We start from the raw sequence: 10107 nt of genomic DNA, 5'->3' as shown, positions 1-10107 counted from the left end.
GGCTGTGGGCACATTTCAATGATGGGGCAAGTGAGGTTGAGTGAAGTTATCCACTTTGGTTATAAAGGTGAATTTTTGCAATGCAGCCTGCTGAAACAGCCTGGTTTAAAATATGCTGGTGACCCTCCTTCATATGGTGTTACGTGCATCAGTGCTGGGAGATCGACTGTCCTGACATGTTTTGGCTCCACAGCCCCACTCTAATCTACCAAGGTTGTGTGAGAATCTAGAGATTGTACAGCAATCAAAATAAGTCACCATGATTAAAATACCGCATCCTACAACTGACCTTGTGTGGTACAAGAGATTCCGCAGGTGCTGGAAATCCAAAACAACACACACACACGATGCTGGAGGAACTGAGCAGGTCAGGCAGTATCTATAGGAATGACTAAACAGTCGATATTTCAGGACGAGACCCTGCATCAGGAATGGAAGGGAAGAAGGTGGGAGGAGGAGGAGGAGGGAGTACCAGATAAAAGGAGGTGGGTGGGGAGGGGTAGTGAAGTAAGAAGCAGGGGGTTGGTGGGTGAAAAAGGTAAAGGACTGGAGCAGAAGGAATCTGATAGGAGGGGAGTGGACCATGGGAGAAAGGGGAGAAGGAGGGGAGATGAAAGGCAGGTGAGGAGTGGAGAAGAAGTAAGAGGTGGGCCAGGGAGGGGAATGGAACACGAAGGAAGGGTCGGTTGGAGGGGGAGAAATTGCCGGAAGCTGAAGAAGTTGATGTTCATGCCATCAGTTTGGAGGCTACCCAGGCGGTAAATGGGGCGTTGCTGCTCCATCCCAAGAGCTGCCTATCATTGATGTATGTTTACTTACAGCATTGAGTTACTTCTGGGATGAATACATTGATACATTCCCCAAGCAGTAAAGCGGATTAATAACCTACATAACCCCAAGCACCACGACTTTATGATTTCCTGTGTCACCTTTATGTACAGACATTCCTGTGCCTAACATCACTTTATGAGCATGCAATCAATCTATGTATATAAGCTATCTTATGTGTTTATAGTGTATTTTTATTATTATTTATGTTCCTTGTGCCTTTTTTTACTCTACATTGGATCATAGTCATACTTTATTGATCCCGGGGAAAATTGGTTTTCATTACAGTTGCACCATAAATAATAAATAGTAATAGTAATATTACTATTAGTAAATAGTAATAGTCATAGAAATAATAACTAGTAATAGAAAATAGTAATAAATAGTTAAATAGTAATATGTAAATTATGCCAGTAAATTATGAAATAAGTCCAGGACCAGCCTATTGGCTCAGGGTGTCTGACCCTCCAAGGGAGGAGTTGTAAAGTTTGATGGCCACAGGCAGGAACGACTTCCTATGATGCTCTGTGTTGCATCTCGGAGGAATGAGTCTCTGGCTGAATGTACTCCTGTGCCCACCCAGTACATTACGTAGTGGATGGGAGACATCGTCCAAGATGGCATGCAACTTGGACAGTATCCTCTTTTCAGACACCACCATCAGAGAGTCCAGTTCCATCCCCACAACATCACTGGCCTTACGGATGAGTTTGTTGATTCTGTTGGTGTCTGCTACCCTCAGCCCGCTGCCCCAGGACACAACAGCAAACATGATAGCACTGGCCACCACAGACTCGTAAAACATCCTCAGCATCGTCCAGCAGATGTTAAAGGACTTCAGTCTTCTCAGGAAATAGAGACGGCTCTGACCAGAGTAAAAATGATTTCATTCTCCTTTACACTTGTGCACAGGAAATAATATTAAGCAACCTTGAATTGTGATAATAGGGGATTTTAGGCCAGATGACCAAAGGCAAGGAAGAATCAAGGAGTATCTTAAAAGTGGGGGGTTGGGGGTGCAGAGTGGTGAGGTGTGTAGATTCAGGACTGGGGAGGAGTCGGGCAGAACTGGTGTGTATGGAGAGTAAGGGAGATGTAGATATTGGAAAAGAATTTCCAAATTTAGAACTCTGTCTGGCAGGTGAGGTTTTGGCTGCTTACAATTTCACAATGAAAGTCCAGTTTACGGTGCATACTTTTTTTTTCCTGATTCCACTGCCTGATATAATTGAGGAGAGGTGGGGGAGGAATCCATCATCTTCACTTTGTGCAGTTTTCATCTGCACTGTCCTAGTGTTGGTGATGCCCAGCTGGTGGCCTGCTCCAGCTGCAGTGATGCCTGGCTCCTCGCCTGTGGTCTCAACATTTACTCGGCTCTGTGCTGAACTGAGGCTGCGGCAGCTGCAGTGATGCCTGACTTCGTGTCTTTCGTGAAACTTCAACTCTGAATTCCAATTGCTTACTTTTATTGTTTGCACGATTTGCCTTTTTTCTCTCTCTCTGCGCATTGGGTGTCTGATGGTCTTTTTTAATGGGCTCTTTTGAGGTTTCTTTGTTTCATGTTTCTTAGTTTTGTTGTATAATGTATCAGGAACTTTGACGCAGTATCTCAAATATGATGAAGAGTACACACACGTTGAGCTGTGCCATTGTTAACAAGGACAGGAAAGCTACAAAGGAAGGGTAATTAATTAGAATGTTACACTTCTTTCATGATTGTTCATCAGGTCCAAGAAAACATTGATTGATTGAAGGAAAAAAAACTTGGAATGTAGTGATTAAAATGAGAACAATAACTGCAAAAATCAGGAAAAGGATTGGGGGAATATTGGATTTGTAATTGAAAGGAGAATTAAATTGCAGAGGTACTATAGAAAAGCTGAAGAATTGGATGAATAACTCAAAGAGATGGCCTAGCCACAGTGTGCTGAATTGCCTCTGGGCATGAAGGATGCTGTGATTTAAGAATGTGCAGTGAAAACCACAGGCTTGGTTGAAAGGAACAGGGAACCGGAGGGAGGGAGGTCTGGTCAGTGGAGCGGAAATGGCCAAGGCTGAGGAACCAGCAATGAGATCTATGCTACTGACCTCAACAGCTCTAGAAATCCAGAGCAGACTCAAGAAGACCCGGTCTCCATCGCCAACAATGCAGGCTCCAACGACCTCGGACACCTCCAAAGTGCCAATTGCACAACCTCCAGCACCTGCAGGTTTTCTCTTGTTGGTAACGGGGAAATTGTTGGCCGTGAACCAAAAGGTGGAGGTGGTGGAACGTAGAACAAGGAGAGAAATTGATAGATTGTACAAACCCCATTTCCAGAAAAGTTGGGATATTTTCCAAAATGCAATAAAAACAAAAATCTATGATATGTTAGTTCACATGAACCTTTATTTAAAGAAAAGATTTTCGAGCAACGCACATCAAAGTTGCTGGTGAACGCCATAGGCCAGGCAGCATCTCTAGGAAGAGGTACAGTCGATGTTTCGGGCTGAGACCCTTCATCAGGACTAACTGAAGGAAGAGCTAGTAAGAGATTTGAAAGTGGGAGGGGGAGGGGGAGATCCAAAATGATAGGAGAAGACAGGAGGGGGAGGGATGGAGCCAAGAGCTGGGCAGGTGATTGGCAAAAGGGATATGAGAGGATCATGAGACAGGAGGCCCAGCGAGAAGGAAGGGGGGGGGAACGCAGAGGATGGGCAAGGGGTATAGTCAGAGGGACAGAGGGAGAAAAAGGAGAGAGAGAGAAAGAATGTGTGTATAAAAATAAATAACGGATGGGGTACGAGGGGGAGGTGGGGCATTAGCGGAAGTTAGAGAAGTCAATGTTCATGCCATCAGGTTGGAGGCTACCCAGACAGAATATAAAGTGTTGTTCCTCCAACCTGAGTGTGGCTTCATCTTTACAGTAGAGGAGGCCGTGGATAGACGTGTCAGAATGGGAATGGGATGTGGAATTAAAATGTGTGGCCACTGGGAGATCCTGCTTTCTCTGGCGGAGAGCGTAGGTGTTCAGCAAAACAGTCTCCCAGTCTGCGTCGGGTCTCGCCAATATATAGAAGGCCACATCAGGAGCACCGGACGCAGTATATCACCCCAGCCGACTCACAAGTGAAGTGTCGCCTCACCTGGAAGGACTGTCTGGGGCCCTGAATGGTGGTAAGGGAGGAAGTGTAAGGGCATGTGTAGCACCTGTTCCGCTTACACGGATAAGTGCCAGGAGGGAGATCAGTGGGGAGGGATGGGGGGGAACGAATGAACAAGGGAGTTGCGTAGGGAGTGATCTCTGCGGAAAGCAGAGAGGGGGGAGGGAAAGATGTGCTTAGTGGTGGGATCCTGTTGGAGGTGGCGGAAGTTACGGAGAATAATATGTTGGACCCGGAGGCTGCTGGGGTGGTAGGTGAGGACCAGGGGAACCCTATTCCTAGTGGGGTGGTGGGAGGATGGAGTGAGAGCAGATGTGCGTGAAATGGAGGCGATGCGTTTGAGAGCAGAGTTGATGGTGGAGAAAAGATTTTCAGTAGTTTTACTGACCAACTTAATTGTATTTTGTAAATATACACAAATTTAGAATTTGATGGCTGCAACATACTCAACAAAAGTTGGGACAGAGTTAAAATAACATTGAAAAGTGCACAGAGTATTCAAGTAACACTGGTTTGGAAGACTCCACATTAAGCAGGCTAATTGATAGCAGGTGAGGTATCATGACTGGGTATAAAAGTAGCATCCATCAAAGGCTCAGTCTTTGCAAGCAAGGAAGGGTTGTGGCTCACCCCTTTGTGCCAAAATTCGTGACAGAATTGTTAGTCAGTTCAAAAGGAACATTTCTCAACGCAAGATTGCAGAGAATTTAGGTCTTTCAACATCTACAGTACATAATATTGTGAAAAGATTCAGAGAAGTCACAGACATCTCAGTGCGTGAAGGGCAAGGTCGGAAACCACTGCTGAACGCGCGTGATCTTCGAGCCCTCAGGCGGCACTGCCTAAGAAACCGTCATGCTACTGTGACAATTATAGCCACCTGGGCTCGGGAGTACTTTGGAAAACCATTGTCGCTGAACACAGTCTGTCGCTGCATCCAGAAATGCAACTTGAAACTGTATTACGAAAGGAGGAAGCCATACATCAACTCTATGCAGAAATGCCAGCGAGTTCTCTGGGCCCGAGCTCATCTCAGATGGACCGAAAGACTGTGGAACCGTGTGCTGTGGTCAGATGAGTCCACATTTCAGCTAGTTTTCGGAAAAAACGGGCCCCGAGTTCTCCGTGCCAAAGATGAAAATGACCATCCAGATTGTTATCAGCGAAAGGTGCAAAAGCCAGCATCTGTGATGGTATGGGGGTGCATCAGTGCCCACAGCATGGGTGAGTTGCATGTATGTGAAGGTACCATTGATTCTGAGGCGTATATTAGGATTCTAGAGAGACATATGTTGCCATCAAGGTGACGTCTCTTCCCGGGACGTCCATGCTTATTTCAGCAGGACAATGCCAGACCATATTCTGCTTGGGCTACAACAGCGTGGCTTTGTAGACACAGAGTGCGTGTGCTTGACTGGCCTGCTGCCAGCCCAGATCTATCTCCTATTGAAGATGATTGGTGCATCATGAAGAGGAGAATCAGACAACGGAGACCACGGACTGTTGAGCAGCTGAAGTCTTACATCAAGCAAGAATGGACAAAATTTCCAATTGCAAATCTACTACAATTAGTATCCTCAGTTCCAAAATGATTAAAAAGTGTTATTAAAAGGAAAGGTGATGTAACACAATGGTAAACATGCCTCTGTCCCAACTTTTGTTGAGTGTGTTGCAGCCGTCAAATTCTAAATTTGTGTATGTTGACAAAATACAATTAAGTTGGTCAGTAAAACTATTGAAAATCTTTTCTTTGTACTTTTGTCAGTTAAATAAAGGTTCACATGAATTAACATATCACAGATTTTTGTTTTTATTGCATTTTGGAAAATATCCCAACTTTTCTGGAAATGGGGTTTGTAGATTAAACCAATGAAACAAAGTGATGACACGAGGAAATCTGCAGATGCTGGAAATTCAAGCAACGCACACAAAAACTGCTGGTGAACGCAGCAGGTCAGGCAGCATCAGAGGTACAGTCGACGTTTCGGGCCAGGACCCTGCGTCAGGACTAACTGAAAGAGATAGTAAGAGATTTGAAAGTGGGAGGGGGAGATCTGAAATGATAGGAGAAGACAGGAGGGGAGGGGTGGATCTAAGAGCTGGAGAAGGGAAAGGATCATGGGACGGGAAGTCTAGGGCGAAAGAGAAGGGGGGAGGGGAGCCCGGAGAGTGGAGAGCAGGAAAGGAGTTATAGTGAGAGGGACAGAGGGAGAAAAGAGAGAGAGGGGAAAAAAAGGAGAAAAAAAAATACATTAAAAAAATATAAAGTGATGATCTTGGATTTAGTCCTGTGGGGTTGCAGAGGACACAATGGGCACTTCAACTGCACAGATAATGAGGGAAAAATTAAATGCCGAGAAGTACATTCAAAGTGATAGAAACAGATTTATGGTACTAATGCTCTCATTCCCATAATGGAATTGCGGCTATGGAGTAACCACAGCCAAAACCTAAACGTCCTATAATATGGGACATTTAGGAAGAACAAACAACAGGAAGAGGGGTTGATGTCACAGAATTAGTAAGAGAGAGAATCAAGAAATGATCTTGTTGTTGTGACAGGTCTAGATGTAACACTAGAATCAACTTGGGTCAAGCTAAGAAATAGGAAAGCTTAATAAGATCTCTTGATACAGTATCAAATCAAAGTTGTAATACAGGATGTGGCATAAATTGGGAAATTAAGGTGTGTATCAAGAATAGTATAGTAATTATGGGTGACTATATATGGAAAAAATTAAATTTCCTATAACAAGGTGGAAGATGAGTTTGTGTGCTTTTCTATATCAACATTTTGAGGAACCATGTATCGTACGGCTATTTTGGATCTTGTGCAATGAGAAAGGGTTGCTTGATAATCTTAATGCCAAGAGGCCGTTGGAAAAAATGGAATAATGATTTTTTGAGAAGAGCAGGCAAGCCAAAACACTTGCAATTAAATGGAGTTGCTGTTCTTTCTGTGGAGATAATGTAGAGGATTCTTAGTTTTACTCCTGAAGATTTCCCTCTCCTCCTCACTACTGGTCACATTGGTGATTGATTTCTTGACTGTTTCATCGATTCTAGTGTCCACACTTGCTTCACAAACTCGCCCCTTCCATCATCTTGTTTTCTGTGTGTACCTTGCCATTCGGTATCAACTGATGTTTTTTTCCCACATTCCAAGCTTCTTTCCATCTCAGCCCCTCCCACTTTTTGGGGGAGTTCTCCTCCTACCCCCCTTTCCCTCTCACCTTGGATCACAATAGAGTTCTCCTTCTGCCCCCTCTCCCAACAGATACCCCATAGATCCTATCACACTGTAAGGACTCCATTTCTATCCAATAATTCCCTGTCTCTTCACCTCCCTTCCCCACCATCCCACAGATCGTCCTATCACTTTGGACACCTTCAATGGGAAGTCACCATCAAACACCTTCTCTACTCCTTCATAATCTCCTTGGTTTATTGCCCAATTAGCCCTGTTACTCAGCCCCTTTCCCAAGAATTGCAAGAGTTACAACACACACCCTTTTATGTCACCCATGTTGCCATCAAGACACCAAGTGTTCTTCCCGCATGAAGGAAAAATGTACGGTACATTTCGGATGCCTTTATTTAAAATTCTGAATTCACTTTTCATAATATGTCGTCCTTTGCTTTAGAACAAGGATTCCCAACCTGGGGTCCATGACATAAAAAAAAGGTTGGAAATCCCTGCTCTAGGAGAACAAATTCAGATTTAGTGACTGCATTGTAGCACACTTCTATTTAGCCCGTAATGTGCCTCCAGTTGTCTGTCACATTAAACCTCCCTCTCTCTCCCATTCTGACATGCCATTGGTCCATTGAAGATTTTATCTTCTGACTAGGCACACTCCTGGATTAAGCACCGTGTTTAACATTTTCAGATCACTCTGCTTGTCCAATTTACATCCCTAACCCACCCACAGTTTATTTTACTTTGTACTCTCACGCATTTTTTTATTTTACCCATTCAGGGCCCCAAACAGTCCTTCCAGGTGAGGCGACACTTCACCTGTGAGTCTGCTAGGGTCATCTACCGTATCTGGTGCTCCCAGTGTGTCCTCCTGTATATCGTGAGTTCCATTGTGGGTTGGGAGACCGCTTCGCTGAGCACCTATGCTCTGTCCGCCAGAAAAAGCAGGATTTCCTGGTGGCTTCCCATCCATTTCAATTCTTCCCATTCTCAATCCGCCAGTCCCATCCCCTACTGCTGCGGTGAGGCCGCATTCAGGTTGGAGGAACAGCACCTTACATCATGTCTGAGTAGCCTCCAACCTGTTGGTATGAACATTGATTCTCGAACTTCCAGTATTTACCTCCACCCTTCACCATTCCCCCATTTCCATTTCCCTCTCTCAAATTATCTCCTTACCTGCCCATCACCTCCCTCTGGTGCTCTTTCTCCTTCCCTTTCATCCATGGTCCTCTACCCTCTCCTATCAGATACTCCCTCCTCCAGCCCTTTATTTCTTTCACCAGTCAACTTCCCAGCTCTTCATCCCTCCCCCTCTCCCAGTTTCACCTATCACCTACCACCTTAAGCCTGATTTATACTTGTGCGTCAACTTGATGCCGTAACCTACGCAAGTGACCTACGCATGTTGTGAGCATTTATACTTGTGCGTTGGTGTGTCTGCATTGCTCTGCAATTCGCGCACGTCACGCATGCACACACACTTGCCCGTGCAAGGCTTCATGGTCATGGTAGTCTTTCTTGGGGTAAACAAGAAGTGAGCGTCTTTATTCGTAAGAGCGAAATGTGTCCTCCATAATTTCGGAGGTCTGTAAAGCTTTATGGAAAGCATTGCAGCCAGAGTTCCTTCCCTGCCCTTCAGTCGGCCAATGGGAAGCTATTGCAACGTAGGATGAAATGCGATGCTGCCAAGTGGACCAATCACAGTTGTTGTGGTCTGTGTTGCCGCGGCGCGGTTACATTTTGGGAGAGGTGCGCGTCAGGCTACGTAGGGATCCGCGTCAGCTCCGCTTAGGGTTTGCGGCGACACAGTACTTACGGCATCGAGCTGATGCAGAAGTATAAATCAGGCTTTATATATCTTCCTTCCCTCCCCCCACCTTCTTACACTGACTCCTCATCTTTTTTTTCCCAGTCCTGATGAAGGGTCTGGGCCCGAAACATCGACTGTTTGCTTTTTTCCATAGATGCCTGCCTGCCCTGTTGAGTTCCTCCAGCGTTTTGTGCGCGTTGCTTTGGATTTCCAGCATCTGCAGATTTTCTGGCGTTTGTCATTCAATCTCCCATGCATTCCACCCTTCTGCCTTTTCCTTTTCGTCCCTATTATCCATAACAACATTTGATTCTAATTTAAGATACCACAAAGTATTGGACATTCTCAGCGGGTCGGGCAGCATCTTTGCTCAGAAAAGCAGAAGAAAGAGATCGAGACATAACTGCCACGTCACATCGTGTCTCCAGTGACTCGTGTTCAATCCTGATCTCAGGTACTGACTGTGCTGCTGTGCAAGACAACAAATTTCACAACAAAGGGGGACCTGATTTAGGGTGGTGGTTAATAATGGCAGCTCGGGTCGAGGCTTTTGATGTTTTTTTTTAGATTATGAAGACACGCAGTCCTCTTTTATTGTCATTTAGTAATGCATGCATTAAGAAATGATACAATATTTCCTCCAATGTGATATCACAAAACACAGGACAGACCAAGACTGAAAAAACTAACAAAACCACATAATTATAACATATAGTTACAACAATGCAACAATACCATAACTTGAAGAAGAAGTTCATGAGCACAGTAAAAAGTTCAAAGTCTCTCAAATGTCCCACATCTCACGCAGACGGGGGAAGGAAGAAAAACTCCCCCTGCCATGCCGACCAGTGTCCGACTCTGAGTCGTCCGAAAACTTCGAGCCTCCGAATCAGCTCTCCGACACCGAGTACTGAGTGCCATCTCTGTCCGAACGATTCAACCTCAATCTCGGTCGCCAACAGCAGGCAAAGCCGGGGATTTTGAGGCCTTCCCTCCGGAAGATTCCTGACTGCGCAGTAATGACAGCAGCGAACAGGCGTTTCAGAAATTTCTCCAGATGTTCCTTTGTGCTTTCACGTCCCTCTCCATCAAATCAGAATTGTCCATGACCCCTGTTTAATGG

This window comes from Mobula birostris, chromosome 11 (assembly GCF_030028105.1).
Source record: "Mobula birostris isolate sMobBir1 chromosome 11, sMobBir1.hap1, whole genome shotgun sequence".
NCBI classification, from domain to species: domain Eukaryota; kingdom Metazoa; phylum Chordata; class Chondrichthyes; order Myliobatiformes; family Myliobatidae; genus Mobula; species Mobula birostris.
Note: the sequence above shows the minus strand (reverse complement) of the source record.